The 14,712-nt window shown below is 48.1% G+C and overlaps 1 protein-coding gene across 1 annotated transcript in view; it reads right to left on the bottom strand.

Annotated features, from left to right (window-relative positions):
• Positions 1-14,712, bottom strand: part of LOC122394427 (dopamine receptor 1-like) — a 43,676-nt gene that overhangs the window by 17,564 nt on the left and 11,400 nt on the right. The gene's annotated exons all lie outside the window — the stretch shown is intronic.

The raw sequence follows: 14,712 nt of genomic DNA, 5'->3' as shown, positions 1-14,712 counted from the left end.
GAGAGGCACAGTGCCGCCCACAGCCGCCGCGGGCTGTTCAGACGGCGCACCCGTCCCCCGGCCCACCGAGCCCGGCCAACAAACACATGGATTTGAGCGCGCTGGAGCCGCGTCGTCTCACGGCCTAAGTCGCCGGGGTGACAGTCGGGAACCTTCTCCGCGACCTGTGGTGGTGTTTGAAGCTTAGGTATCGGTAACATGGCCGAAGCAATATTAATCGGCTCTCTTGTAACTTACCAATGCGTTTGCTATACTTACCAATGCGTTTGCTATTTGCTTCTCGCAAGACTGCTATTTTTCGACGGGGAATATTTGTTTCTGGTCCCTAAAAAGCTGTTTCTGGCACCTAATTGCTGATCAGCCCCAAAATGCTTATTCGACCCTAATATCTGAATCTGGCACCTAATTGCTTCCACACAGCCTAAAGTTGCCAGATCGTCTAGTTGAACTCCGTATTTGCTGTTTGCTGATTCAGCACCAAAACCAAAACATCCAGCACCTATTTTATTCCACGTTTGCCTACCTAATTCGCGTAATCTTCCTGATTTTATGTATCCTAACAACATGAACGTTGCATTCGGTGATGTCAAGTGCCATTTTCGCCAGTGGGGATAATGATTAATGCCATTTCTAGCCAAAAGAGAATCACTAGCCAGCTATGGTGCAGCGTAGCAAGACGCTCCTATATCAAAAAAAAAATCGAGACAATTACTCACAAAAATGTTTCCCTTTAAGCATTACAAATAAATACTTTTAAATATTCAAATGACATTGTTTTTCAAACAAATTAATATTATTTGCTTACTTAAACGTCATATACAATGCTGAGATCACTACGGGGCTGTCTTAGAGTGTAGCTGCACTGGCAACCTTTAGGCTAGACTCCAGGGGTCATTATACCAGAACAACATGATTCTACCAGCCAGTAGTTCATTTTTCTACTAGATTGGTGCTACGCTCAGCATTTAGGTGCCAGATTCAGAAAAAAGAGTAAGGCGTACCGATGAATAGGTGCCAGAAACAGCTAATTAAGGTCATTTTCCATGATTGGTGCTGGTATCCACCAAATAGGTGCTGAGGACCAATTTTGGGGCGAGTCAGCTTTTAGGTGCCAGAAATAGCTTTTCTGGGACGCAATTAAATGGCGTCCTTTTTCGACACCCCTGGTAACCTGTCGCCAACAAACTCCCGTTGCGACCGCAATGCGGGTTGGTTGATAAACACCTAATCATGCGATATATCTTTCTCTGTCACACCGTTTATGTTCATCAGTCCTTAACCAAACGGCGCACTGACCTGTGTGCTCTGGTCGGTCCTGCTCCAGCTCCAGTCGCTCCAAGCCACTAACTGCGACCTGGACCGCTCTCCGCCCGCTCTCCGCCCGCTCTCCGCCCGCTCTCTGTCGGCTCCTTCCCGAGCGGTGCGCCACAGGTGACTGAGGCGGCACAGTCGGTGGGTGGCCAGCGACCCTTCGGCGTGGCGTCGGACGGCCGGGGGTAGAGAAGACCGGCGCAAATATCAGCTAAAATACCAGCCATGACCAGCGACTGACACGGACGTGTCCGACTAGATTGGCAGGCTGCACTTTGCCAATTATGAATTCTCACAACCCGGAATTTCGATCGGACTGTGGATGTCAGGGCCTGTGCAACAAAGTCTATTTAGCGCGGACCCTGACCTCGTGAATCCTTCCATCCAAAACACCGAACCAAAATTTCTTTTAAAATATCCGAAATAGCTATTAGTAAAATACCAATAAGTGCGAAATTTCGCTTTTTTGCCGGCGCCGGACGATCGTTTGTATTTATCATCCATTGGCGATGGCAGGTCGGGCTGTTATAAAAAGCGCGGCAGCGACGCTGGCTAAAATTCCCTGCCACCGGCACCCTCACAAATGGGCAAACCGCGAGTGCTGCTAACCTCGAGTCATGGAAGCCGGACTATCGGAGTAAGTGGAAGAAAAATCGGCCTATGTTACCTTTTTTCGGTGAAGCAAATCGGGTTAAATTAAAACGATGATATGCGAAGACATTTGAGCTAAGCGTATTTTACAAGAAAAACGAATAAAGAATTAAGTGATGGAAAATAAAAGATAAGCTAAATTAAATGTTCGCAAAATCTTTCAAGCAGACCATATGAACAAAAATGTCTATCAAACAGGGTCATGTTTCAAGGCCACCTTGAGTTTGCCAGCAGCCTCCAAGACTGACTTTCAAACCGTGTGCACTGTGCAGGCAGTGCATACACGTTCTTCTTTTGACCGATGAAGCTAGCGGATCCCACAGCTGATGTGACCCACAGATTCGTACAATAGAATGCAATAATTTTTCGCCTATTGGCCAATACCATATCCAGTTGCTTCATTTAATTTGACTTTGCACATCAACACAATCAACTTAATGTGCTTAGTCTCCCGAGTTTAATAGAAGAGATTTAACTCTGACAGCTTATCAACAGCCTATCGTTAGGACACAAACAATTTCTCCTCGCAAATGGAGACGTGAAAACCGGCAAAGGAAATAGGTGGCATAAGTTATTTGCTTCAACTGAACACAGCTCAAGTTTAACGGCACCATTGTATGGCAAACTATCCCTGCTTTCATCCCTGACCTTAATCACAATCAATACATGCCTATACCTACCTGCCAGCAGGGAACGATCCTTGCCTTATCTGGTACCTATGTTTGTACGCCCCCGGAAGGTAACAAGTGGGCAATGTGCAAATATGCCCATTCAATCAGCAGACCGATTGGTTTTCATGCCGCCTCTATGTTTCTTTCAATTTGTTGAGTTTGGAGCTTTTCTTTAGAGTTTAGACCCATATGTTTAAACATGGTAAGGTCTAGCATAATACATTTTGCACTCATGGTTGAAACGACTGTTCGCATCCATAATCACGTTATGTTTATTATCCTAAATCCTTTAGAACAATCAAAGCAGACATCCGGTTCGAAATCACGGGGATTTCGGGATGAATATGAGATCAATGGAAAACGCTGAATGTAATGAGAGTAAAAATCAGTTTTGCGTCGACTTAAAAGTTTATGATGTAATTAAATGTGGATTGCATGTTTAAAGCTACGTGCAATACTTTGTGTGCTCTGTAAATGCTCGGCACTGGGAGCCAGTGTATGCGGGCCAGTCATGCAGCCCCCTCTGCTCCCGCGGACCCGTCACCCCACGTGCCAGCGCGCCGGCGCACAGTGTGGCCAAACACCAGTTTAGCGCGAATTAAATCCCAGCGCTGCTCGGATCCGTTGAAAATGGTTCCCTGGTTTACAAATTGACACTTAAACCTATGTGAGACCTTTTACGATGCATTATAAATGCTTGCTGACATATAATGGCATAGTTCCGCCTCTAAAAGTAAGGAGAACTAGCTTACGACGGGTGATGTGCTTACCAGGCCAGGGCTGTGAAGTCGATGGAGTTACTCCGACTCCGACTATACGGCTTTCAAAAGTCAATTTCAACTCTGACTCCGGGCAAAACTGTCGACTTACACGATCGACTCGGACTCTGACTCCGCAGCCATGGCAAGTCCACGCAGTCAATGGATTTTCGGTGACTCAGACTACGAGTCTTGGTCCGGATTCCAAAATCGATTCCGATTCCGACTCTGTCTGCAGGGTCAGAACTGTTGACTCCTAACGACTCCGACTCTGATATTGAAATCCTGGAATTTAACCGCAAATAAGAGGCATAAAATTGTGGGTCCCAGCAATGATGGGCATGTTAGGAGGAGGAATCGTTTACGAAATTCCCATCATTTATCTGGTAAATTCTTATGATTGTCCAAAGTTTGCTTGAAAAAAAAATCAACATCTGATTATGTTTCTGTGTGAATGTTCCTGGTGAAGCACATGAATCGGTAGGTGGTTGCTGAAATACACGCACCGATAGGACTGAACCTCAGCAATGGGAGTAAAAACAAAGACTTACACCATAAGCACCTTCATGTCATTAGCCCTCGCCCGTATTGGTGTTTTGCTAGCCGCGAACGTAGGCAGGGTCAGGTCAGGTCAGGCCAACCAGTCCTGCCGGGTATTCATAATTAATAGGTGTCAACCGCCAGTGACAGCTTCGTTGCATGTTACGAAGGCACCAAAACTTCTTCCTAAATGTTCAAATGGTTACTTAATTCGAAATCAGCTCCAAAAACTAGCCTGGAAACATGTAAAACTAAAAAAGGTGAACCAAGGTCATCAAAGGTCATTGAACTGACCTGACCTTCAAGTGATCTTGACACCGACCATAATGCATGGGACCAACATCATAATATCACATGTTTAGACGCTTGAAACCACGAAAAGACTGCAAACGCGCGGCTAATGCAAGCAAACATACGCCCAATCGCGCTTCCGGCCAAACATGGTCTGGAGAAATAGGTCACAGGTCAAAGGTCATTGGGGTCAGGGTCGTGAAATTTAATGGGTAGGTGTAAAATTGACAAACTCGAGGGTACTGAAAGTTTTGTCGCGATCGGCCGCTTTTCACATCAGCTTTTTGCGAAAAACCGAGAGGGGTCCTTTCGACCCCCACCCTCACCCCCTACATGGGCGAGGGTTGAAAAATTGTCAAGATTTATTCATTGGCGACCATATTCTGCAATATAACAAGTCAGAAATACAGCGGTTGAGCCATCCGCGTAACGTTACGGAGCCGCCGCCGCGCCCACCCTGTAGCCGGACCTCCCCGGGCGGGCCAACCCGATATGTTCAAAGCTGAGCCAAAGGCCGGGGGGCAGGTTGGGGCAGGGTTTCTTGAATGGATCATGTCCAGAAAAGTGTGGCGAATCTTCTCATGGTAGATTTGGCGTGGAGTTTTTTGGCCATTTTCTTATATCTCTACGTTTTTAAGATGGACAGTGTTTTCAGGGGATGTTTGAAAAGGTCATTTTCAAATGAGCATAACTCATCGGTTAGTCCAAGGATACCTATAGAATTCGGGTATACTATCAAATATAGACGCAGTAGTCATATGCCACTCCAATTATTTCCAAACCTTTCCGACAATTACGCCAAAATGTGTTGTAAACATGACGCGGGTTTTCGACGATTTCAGCACAGCCGGGACCGGCATTGCGTATGTCCACTTTAGCTAGCTTTTTGAACACCGAAAGGAAGACATTGAACCAAAGTATTGTGATATTGACATACTTTGGACAATTTCCTATCGACTGATGGTTATAAAAAGTCAAAATTCCAAAATTCGTTTTTTGATTAAATTCGCGCTAATCTGGCGTTTGGCCACACTGTGCGGCGGCTGATTCCCGGGAGCTGGATGATCTGGCCCTCATGCGGCGCAACTGGCCAATGAGACCGGTATAGGGCCGGCAGTGCCGGGAAATCTCCACAGCCAGCGCACGAGAGCTCGCCGACATGGCGGCTCGGCGAGCTCAGTGTTATAATCCAAAGAGCCTTGCTAAATGCTCACTGTATGGTGCATCCCGCTCACAATTCACATCCTCGGTCTATATGATCTATCCGTGTGCGAGGGCCGATTGAGCCCCGATTCATCGTCACGGGCTGATGGCCAGAAGAGTGGGAAGTGTGATCAGGTGCTGCTTCTTCCCGTCCACGCTAAACATAAACGCTATGGCAGACAGACGTACAGGTAGATTGACAGAACAGGCGTAAAGACAGACACACAGACAGACAGACAGACACACAGACAGAGAGATGAACAGACAGACAGACAGGCAGACGAATAATCACTGCGACTGAAAGTTCACGTGTTGGCGGCGGACTAACTTCCGCGAAATCAGAGACGCCCTGCTCTCAGATCACCCTATAGTGGGTCATGTTGCATGTTTTTTCCTCCGATTCCTGTGCTCGTGTTGATGGTCATGAGATGTAGCCTTCAGTTTCACGCACGCTACAGTCCTATTTGTAAGCAAGGCACATGCCTGTCTCAGTGTCTCATGGTCAGATTTGCTGCAAAATACAGGCCGAAGCAATGTTCATATCATGAAGCCTAAATCGGCTGATTTACAGTGTCAATCATTGAATGCTGTTGCTGTATTCGCATGAATAAGTTTGCTAGTTTTTCAACATGCCCAACATATCATGTGCCATGCCTTTTGGGTTTTGAAAAACGTTGACATGTCTTATACGCGACTTTATTCCTTATTTAAATCTCCCGCACCAACCACCAGTAACCAATCCGGTGCAGTTTCCTCTCAGTTCCTGACATGACGCACCCTAAAGCTCTATGACGCACGAGCTGCCAGTCGAGCTGCCAGTAGCCAGCACCGATCAGCGGCGGCGCGCGGCGGCTCACACCTGTTTGAGGCGCCGGGGGACCAGAGGGCACATGACCATAGGTGTAGCAACGTATCTCTTTGGTGAAGGATACCTTTCACCAAAGTTTCAGATTGGTGAAGGATCCTTCACCAATCTTGGACAATGCAAGGGAGGGTCTTCACCTACCTATATGCTTAGAACTACTGGATTCGACGGTTGATCAAATGTCTGTTTTTTATATGATTTCAAGCTTTTACGACTAGCCATCTTAATTCAAGGTAGGTACGTTTTTCGGCTACTAGTCGTTTATTGTTTTCGTTTCGAATTTTCGACCTTCGCATCGAGGTCGTTGTCAAGAAACATACAACAATGACGATGACATGCATCGTGAACACGTTTGAAAAATAGTACGGTCATCATATCTAAAAACGTGCAAGTAATCCCTCCAGCTATTTCTGACCTGAAAATCTGTACCCAAAATTAATGAAGAAAAAAAAGTGTATGAATAATATGAAAGAATGAATGAATGGCTAACTGACGGACTGACTGACTGACTGACTGCCTGACTGACTGAAGAAATGAATGAATAAATGAATGAATGATGAATGCAGTACATGAGACACACAAACAGGCTGTGACACATTAAAAATACATGCTTAAAATCTTTGATTGCTTGATCGTCGGATCTCGTTGCCCTACCAGCACTGATCCCATAAAGGACTGAATGCGGTGCCGTCTACTCGGTTGATCGTGTCGTTTTTCTTGACGTGTATTTGTAGCGCTTCTTTCATTCATTCTTTCATATTATTCATACACTTTTTTTTCTTCATTAATTTTGGGTACAGATTTTCAGGTCAGAAATAGCTGGAGGGATTACTTGCACGTTTTTAGATATGATGACCGTACTATTTTTCAAACGTGTTCACGATGCATGTCATCGTCATTGTTGTATGTTTCTTGACAACGACCTCGATGCGAAGGTCGAAAATTCGAAACGAAAACAATAAACGACTAGTAGCCGAAAAACGTACCTACCTTGAGTCTGTTTTTTAACCCGCGCCCGGCTGGGGGTCCTGGATTTCCACGCCCTGCTGGGGGGGGGGTGTTTGAACACCCCCCTTCTAACTCGGCTCCTGGGCCACGTAGCGATACGCAGAAGGCGGCGTTCGAAAGAGCGTAAAAAAATAATGACGAAATCACTTCGGTCACTTTTTCGGTCAGGTCAAAGGTCAGGTCACCAGAGGTCATTAAAGGCAAAATTTTGCCGATTTTCAGGTCGAATGTCGACAATTTACAAGAAGCCAACGCATAGCTCGGGAACCAATAGAGCTACAGCGCCACGGAAAAGCGCATTCGATAGCCCTATTAACGCCCTTTCTGAGTGATTCTCTCAGATTTGACCTAACGTCAACGGTTTTGCCTGCAGGGGGCAAAAACTGCAAAAATAGCCGATTTTTTTCGGAAACAGTTTTTCTGCAATAACTTTTGACTCAAGCCTTGTACGAGCTTATTTTCACCGGCATCGAGTTCCTCTCGTCAAGACGCATCAAATGAACTATAACTTGACCTTGAAAGGTCAACTTGAAAATTTGACCTCAGGTCAAGGTCATGACCTGACCGGACATTGTCATGTTGCATATTAGTGGTTCTGTATCGTCGAGCTGAACATATATAAGGCGTTTTCATCGTTCTAGCATGCCTCTTTCAAAAGTTAGTCGCAAAAAAAACTGTTAGATACCATTCGTGACCTGAGATGACCTTAGGGGCATAAACAGGGGTCACGGGTGCCGTTTTCATGTTCAGTGTGTCAAAGTTCCTTGTAATTTAGTGTTTGAGAGTGTTAAGAATGACTTTCGTCCGAAAAAGACGGTTTTGAATTTTCTCCCATTGACATATAATACCTAGAGAGGTCGCAAAATTGACCCGACATTAGGTCACCGATATGAAAATTCCGAATTTTGTACATACTGTTGCACTTATCAATTGCTGAAAGCTTCAAAGCGATCCGTCACTTGGTGTAGCTATGGCATACATTGAAACATTTTATGATGTGTTTATGAGGTGAGGTCACTTGTAGCGACCTGGTGACCTGACCTTGAAGGACCCTGGTCTGAAATTTTCACAAAATGTATAAAATTGATAGATGATAAGGTGCCGCCGTTTTTCAGATATCCGCGAAAAACCGCAGGGTGGGTGTTATGGTGGGTGTTCAAAAACCTCCCCCCCTCCCAGCAGGGCGCGGGTTAACACACTTTGACCATTTGCCCCAGTAGTCAAAATTCCTCAGCCGAGGCCCTGATTTACATCTTGCTGTCATGGCAAGATGCACAATTCAGTTTTAGGCAGGCATTGAAAATTTGACGTTAATGGGATGATAAGGGCGTAAGATATCTGCGAAAAACAAGGGGTTGGCGAAATTCGCCCCCCCCCCCCCCCCCGCTTGCACTGTGCGTGTTGGTTGGCACGGTCCTGTCCCTTTTCATAAGGTTCAGGTGGCATCCTTCACCAATATTTTTGGCGCTCCTACACCCATGCACATGACGAACAAACCGAACAACTGCGGACGGACGAACGGAGAGGCTCGAGTTTTTTTATCCAATGACGAATACTTGGATAAAAACACTTTCAAATTCAGAGGTGCGGAGCCGGAGCCGGAGCTGGAGCCGGAGCTGCCGGAGCCGGCACATTTTGCTCTAAGCCGGCGCCGGAGCCGGAGCCGTGAAACAATATATGTAGTCCGAAGCCGGAGCCGTCAAAGGGGGCGACATGTTTTTTTTAAGAGGAAAAATTTATTGACCTAGTTCGGTTTGACAGTACAAGGCAGTAAACCATGTGGTACGCCACACGTGAGTGAAAAAAGCTGAATACGTGTTCTCAGTGTCCCACAGTACTACGTAATCCACCTCCTGTCTGCTCCTCCGTCCCAACGTCTACTGCACCTCCCCAGAACCGGAGGACCGGTCATCAGGTGACGGCCATTGTTTTGAAGCCAAAGCAGTGGACTGCGAGTGTTTGTGTCACCGTTAGCCGTTTTTTGGAACCTTTTGGAACTGTCACCGTTAGCCGTTAAAAAAAAATATGAAACTTAATGCCGCAAATGCACTTTCGAAATCAATGTTTATTTTGGTACAGGCTTGATCCACTTCGCTCCTTAACCGAAATGAAAAACACCGTTCCAAAAGTCGCACATTGCGGCTAGCGAGAGAAAATAAACTAAGAAATAAGTTGAAACATAAAGATGAAACCTTTCTTGAATGTCACTTTGACACTTGTTAATCAGTGAATGCATCGCCCTTGGCTCTGCATATTTTCTTTAACCTTTAACTGTTTCAGAATAAGCTATAATTAATGACCCCGTTTCAATCAGTTTTTCTCCTCGAAAAAGCCCCCTTTTCCTTAATTTTCTAAGCACAAAAATATGACAACAATGTCGTTGCTAGGCAACAAACGCACAGTACCCCCCCCCCCCCGGTCGCGACAGTTTGTTTCTGAAAAAGATACCTATACATTATAGGTATTCCGCCACGTGCTTATATACCCTGTTCGCTGATTGCTTGTGCTGTTGAGAATATAGCCTTGTTATGCAAATACAGAAGCAACGTGTATCAATCCAATCACCTTTTTCTTCCACCCGTATTTAATTGATCGCATAGGGATGAACTGAGGCGGAGCCGGAGCAGCCGCCGGACCCGGACTATTTTACTCGGAGCCGGAGCAGGAGCCGGAGCCGCCATGACATTTCGCCCGGAGCCGGAGCCGGAGCTGTTTTTTCTCCGGAGTCGCAGCCGGAGCCGGAGCCGTCTGAAATTTCCACGGCTCCGCATCCCTGCTTTCAATATTTATGTGAAAGCTTTGCTCACGTTTTCTGCCACGCGACATGTTATCGTGTCAAACGGCACATCCCAGTGCGTCCATTGTGACAGCGAGCGTGTCAGCCGAGTGTCACCCATGTGTCACCCGTACGTCAGAAAGCGTCATCCATGTCATCCATGTGTCAGCCATGTCAGTGGCTGCGCGGGGTGGGTGGCGCCTCGGGCCACCCCTGCACACACGGCACGTTGACTGACCGCCGCCCGTATATCGCATCCCTGTTCATAATTAGCTGTCCACAGAGCTCCCACACCATGGGAGGGACCAGCTCACGAAACATTCCTGAAATGCAACAGTTGCACGAGACGCCGACAGCTGCCGACTGCTGAGTCATGACATTCTACGGACCACACAGCCAAGAAGGCAGACGAAGGACGGTCTTCAACACCCACCAGCCACGAACTACTAGGAAATAAAAACAATCGTTCCGTGGCATCCGTGCACAGACAACTGCACTCCAATGTAGTCGGCTCCCGAGAGCGGTTCCCGATGCGGCAGATATTGAATCGCGGCTCCGGCGCACACGCCTGCTGACCTGTTATTAAGGATGCCAGTGCCTACCGGTATATTAGATTCTTTTGTGAATTTGGAGCAATCATGCGGAGGAGGTTCGCAGGTGGGTCGAGTGTCTTCTGATCAATAATATGAGATATGCGATACACTGGAACTGCTCAGAAAGGAGCGATAAGGCGAAGGACAGCTCTATACCAACACCGTGCGCTTTTGGTACATACCAAATCTGAACACAGTGCGCATGTGCGGAAATGGAATTGGCCTGTTCTTTTAGGTACTGGGTCACTTTGCCGAAGTGTTTTCTTTCGAAATCATTGGATTAAAAAAATGGGTCATACCTGATCAATCTGATTCCTTAACCGTTTACATCTACACGTAAGCCGATGACGTTCCTTTTTTTCTTTAGCGCACCTAACCTTAAATTGGTCAACGTCAAAAGCACGTATGGAGTACATACCTAACAAGCTCTTTTATTAATCAGCTAGCACCTAATCGCTTTGCGATCGATTTCAAAGTGCTTTTCATCCTCCGTCATGGAAACTGGTGTAATTTTTGGGCAAGTATCATAATCTAACTGTTATTATTCCTAATTGGAAACGCTGACTGAAAGGATGCAGACAGACGATAACCAATAAATCCGTGTAAAAAGTCCACTTTATGCTACAAAGATACATCCGAGTGAACGGTGGGTACGAAAAGATTACGTACATACAGTAGGTATAATTACTCGTGCTACTACTTACCACATAAGACCATTCACCACAAATGCCGGACCTATTTATTTAGTACCTAAATCACGCCTGCACGATATCCTTTCCAAAAATCCCACGTGCCCACTGGCCACTGGTCCTGATGGCGTCACTGCATACTCTGCTGATTTTCAGGAGGGTTTTCTATGGCGTGAGAGCGCCCGACAGGCGCCGGAAGCCGCGCAGCCGGCCGGTCCGGGCGGCGCCGGGAGCTCAGCTCATGTTGGACCAGTCTGCGCCGTCCCCGGCGGATCAGAGAGCACACAATGTACCAGAAATGCTCTGACGCGCTGATCCGATCCACAGTGCGGATCACTCCTCCCTGCGAGCACGGTGGTCGGGCCGCCCGCTCTGGAGGCTGCGGGACGCTCACCACTCAGCACTCACCAGCAAGAGCGCCGAGGCTGCCTTAGTCATAATAGTATGCGCATGTTAGCTTGGGTATATAAATTTTAAAAATCCCAGAATGGGTCTTTAGCTGCAGGCATAGCGTGCATGGTTCACAAAAAAGCGGCAAATGCTTAGTTCTGAGGAACGCTCTGGCAGTAGCTATGGCTCTGGTCAAGAGTAGGCTGGACTAAGGCTGTTGGTTACTGCTGGGTTCGATCGGACCTGACCCGGTCGGGTTTCTGCCCCGCCCCGCTCCACCTGGCTCCACCAGGCGAGCTGACGTGCGTGTGCTGGGAGTGTGTGTGTGGGGGGGGGGGCAGAGGGGAGGGGAGCGCGCTCGGGTCAGGTGACGGCGCTGAACACATATCCGCGGCACTGGAACAGCGCCGGATAATCGCGCCTCGTGAACACAAAGATTGAGATACCAGTTTAGGGATCAGTGACGCCACCAGAGCTGGTGGTATCGCGCAGAGCGCAGAGCGGCGCGGCGCGCTTTGGCTGTCCGCCCGCCTGCCGGGAGTTGAGACGGTGCGCCGCATCACTTCTGGGAGGGAGACGGCCGTGTCGGCGCAGACACCCGATTCCGAGTTTCATTATAATTTTGATTCTACAATATGAAGGATTGAACAGCTAAGATCGTTGTGAACCCATTCGAGATCATTCTGAGCACAGTCTGAGCCGGTTAAGAAAAGAATCAGTGCTTTGTTGACACTTTTTGAGGCTTGCCATTAGCAAAGAACATGACCTCAGCAAGGCCAAGAGAAAAGAGCCTGTGAACGCCCCGAGATCATACTAAGCCGTCTGAGCAATGTGAACATGACCTGGCCACGGCGGACGGGGTGCTGTCACAGAGCGATCCGAACACCCTCGGCGCCAGCTGAGCACGTGACAGTCGGAGGCGGTTTGAACGTGCCCCGCCGACCCGCTGAAGTCAAGGTCGTTTGCCCCGCCTCCATCCGGCTCCCTCTGGGCGGAGGGGGGGGGGGTGCTGGTGTCGGTCCCGGCGCAGTGACAACAGGTCCGACTACAGAGCGGCGGCGTCACGGAGCGCGGCCATTGACAGTCGCAGCCAGCAGCTAATGTGACGCATCGACGACAGAGGCGCTGTCGGTAACGTCTGACGCCAGCCTGTCGGTGCCAACGACAGGTGCTCCTGAACAACAACTCCAGACTGGAGGAGCACTGTTCACATGCAGGCGGTCACACTCCAGAGTCCCTGTTCACAGAGCGGACTCAGTTCCCGCCGGCCAGTCGCCGCTGTGGCTCGGGAACGGTTCGGACTTCGGCCGCTCCACCAGCTGACGGAGCGCCTCTCACCAGACTGCTCGGGTCAAACGGACACTGCGGCCATTACCGGCCGGTCAGAGATCGGGGGCACATCGGCGGACTGATCAGATACACCTCACAGCGCCGAACGGCTGCCGATGGAGACGGAGAGGCCGCCGATTGAGACGTCAGGGGAAGTGACTCAGCGCATCAGCTCATAGAAGCACTGCTGTGGAACTCGGCACTAACCCACGCCCACGCGCGCCGTTTGAGGTCCGATTGAAACGTAATGGGGAGGGTGCGTTCTTACGCCACTTCATGATTCCGCCCTCGGGCCACGTAATAGAGCTAAACAGCAAGTGGAATTCATCGGGTCATCAGGTCATGAGGTCAAGCTTGTTGAGAGCATGGTCGAATCAAAGGTCAAGTCACCAGATGACATCGAAAGTCTTCTGGTGACTTTTCTGATGATGCTTTGGCAATACGGCTCGATTACCAGTAGCGGCGGAACACCCTCAATTAACCCTATTCCTGGCGGGGGGGGCCTCAGGAGCCCCCCCCCCCCTGAGGTTTTTTGGTTGTATCTCCCAAACGCTTTGAGCTAGGAAGCTCAAATTTTCTGACTTTTTCTAAAAGGCTTTTACGCAACATTTCTGAAAATTTTGAGCTGATCTGACCTCAGGTCAGGTCACCAGAGGCGGTTTGGTGACCCTACCTCAGAAAAGTTTGCAATCACGCCAGAGCTAGAGTTTTTGACCGATCAATTTCTTCTCTTCAGGCTTTAGTTAGGGTACCAGTATGTGCAATTTGTATATCTCAGAATTTTCATATCTGTGACCTGAGGTCAGGCCAGACTCGTGACCTTTACATTGCAAGCCTATGGGAAAATATTGAAACGCCTCCTGCTTCGTGTAAACGAGTCAAAACCACCCAGTTCTTTCAGTATTATGGAAGATTATCTCATCGGTGATGATCCTGGTGCCGCTAATCGACAGGGGCACTGGCAAAGGTCATCTGAGGTCATGTGACGTCATAAATCGTTTTTCTGTCAATAAATCACGACATGATGGTGCTAAAGACTTGTAAGTGGTACCAAACTGCTCGCCTGGTCAAGGCGCGTCGTTTGGTATGCAGCATGACCATACCCCACAACCTCATTGATGAATGACCTGACCTTGACCTCAGGTCAAATTTTAAATTGACCTGTGAAGGTCATCACATACTTATTCCGCATCGCCTCGGCGAGAGCAACAAAAAATGTATTGGTTTTATGTCTCTATGTTTCTTAGTTTGAAAGTTATATAGGTAACTAATTCCAAAACATTTTATCGTTGATGACCTCTGGTGACCTCAATATTGACCTGACCTGAAAATGTTTTTTTTGTAAAAGTTGTAGATCTTTAAACGACCTATCAAACGCCGTTCGCCGTTTGTCGCTGCGATGTGTAGTTTTTGAGATCTGAAGGGGGGCCGAATCGGCCCCCCCCCCCGCCAGTTTCTTGTCCCGGCGGAGCCCGCCAGGAATAGGGTTAAGGGGGGCACTGCCGACTTTTGGTCCCATTCTTTCCATGCAACGCCCATAGGGCTAATGTTAAAATGCCAAAATCAAAGGGGGCACGGTGCCCCAGTGCCCTCCCCGTTCCGCTGCCTGTGTCGATTACTGACACCAAAAATGAACT

The sequence above is a fragment of the Amphibalanus amphitrite genome, unplaced genomic scaffold, assembly GCF_019059575.1.
Source record: "Amphibalanus amphitrite isolate SeventyFive unplaced genomic scaffold, NRLGWU_Aamphi_draft 000591F_arrow, whole genome shotgun sequence".
NCBI lineage: Eukaryota > Metazoa > Arthropoda > Thecostraca > Balanomorpha > Balanidae > Amphibalanus > Amphibalanus amphitrite.
The sequence above is the reverse complement of the archived record's forward strand: the minus strand, read 5'-3'. Positions and strand labels throughout refer to the sequence as shown.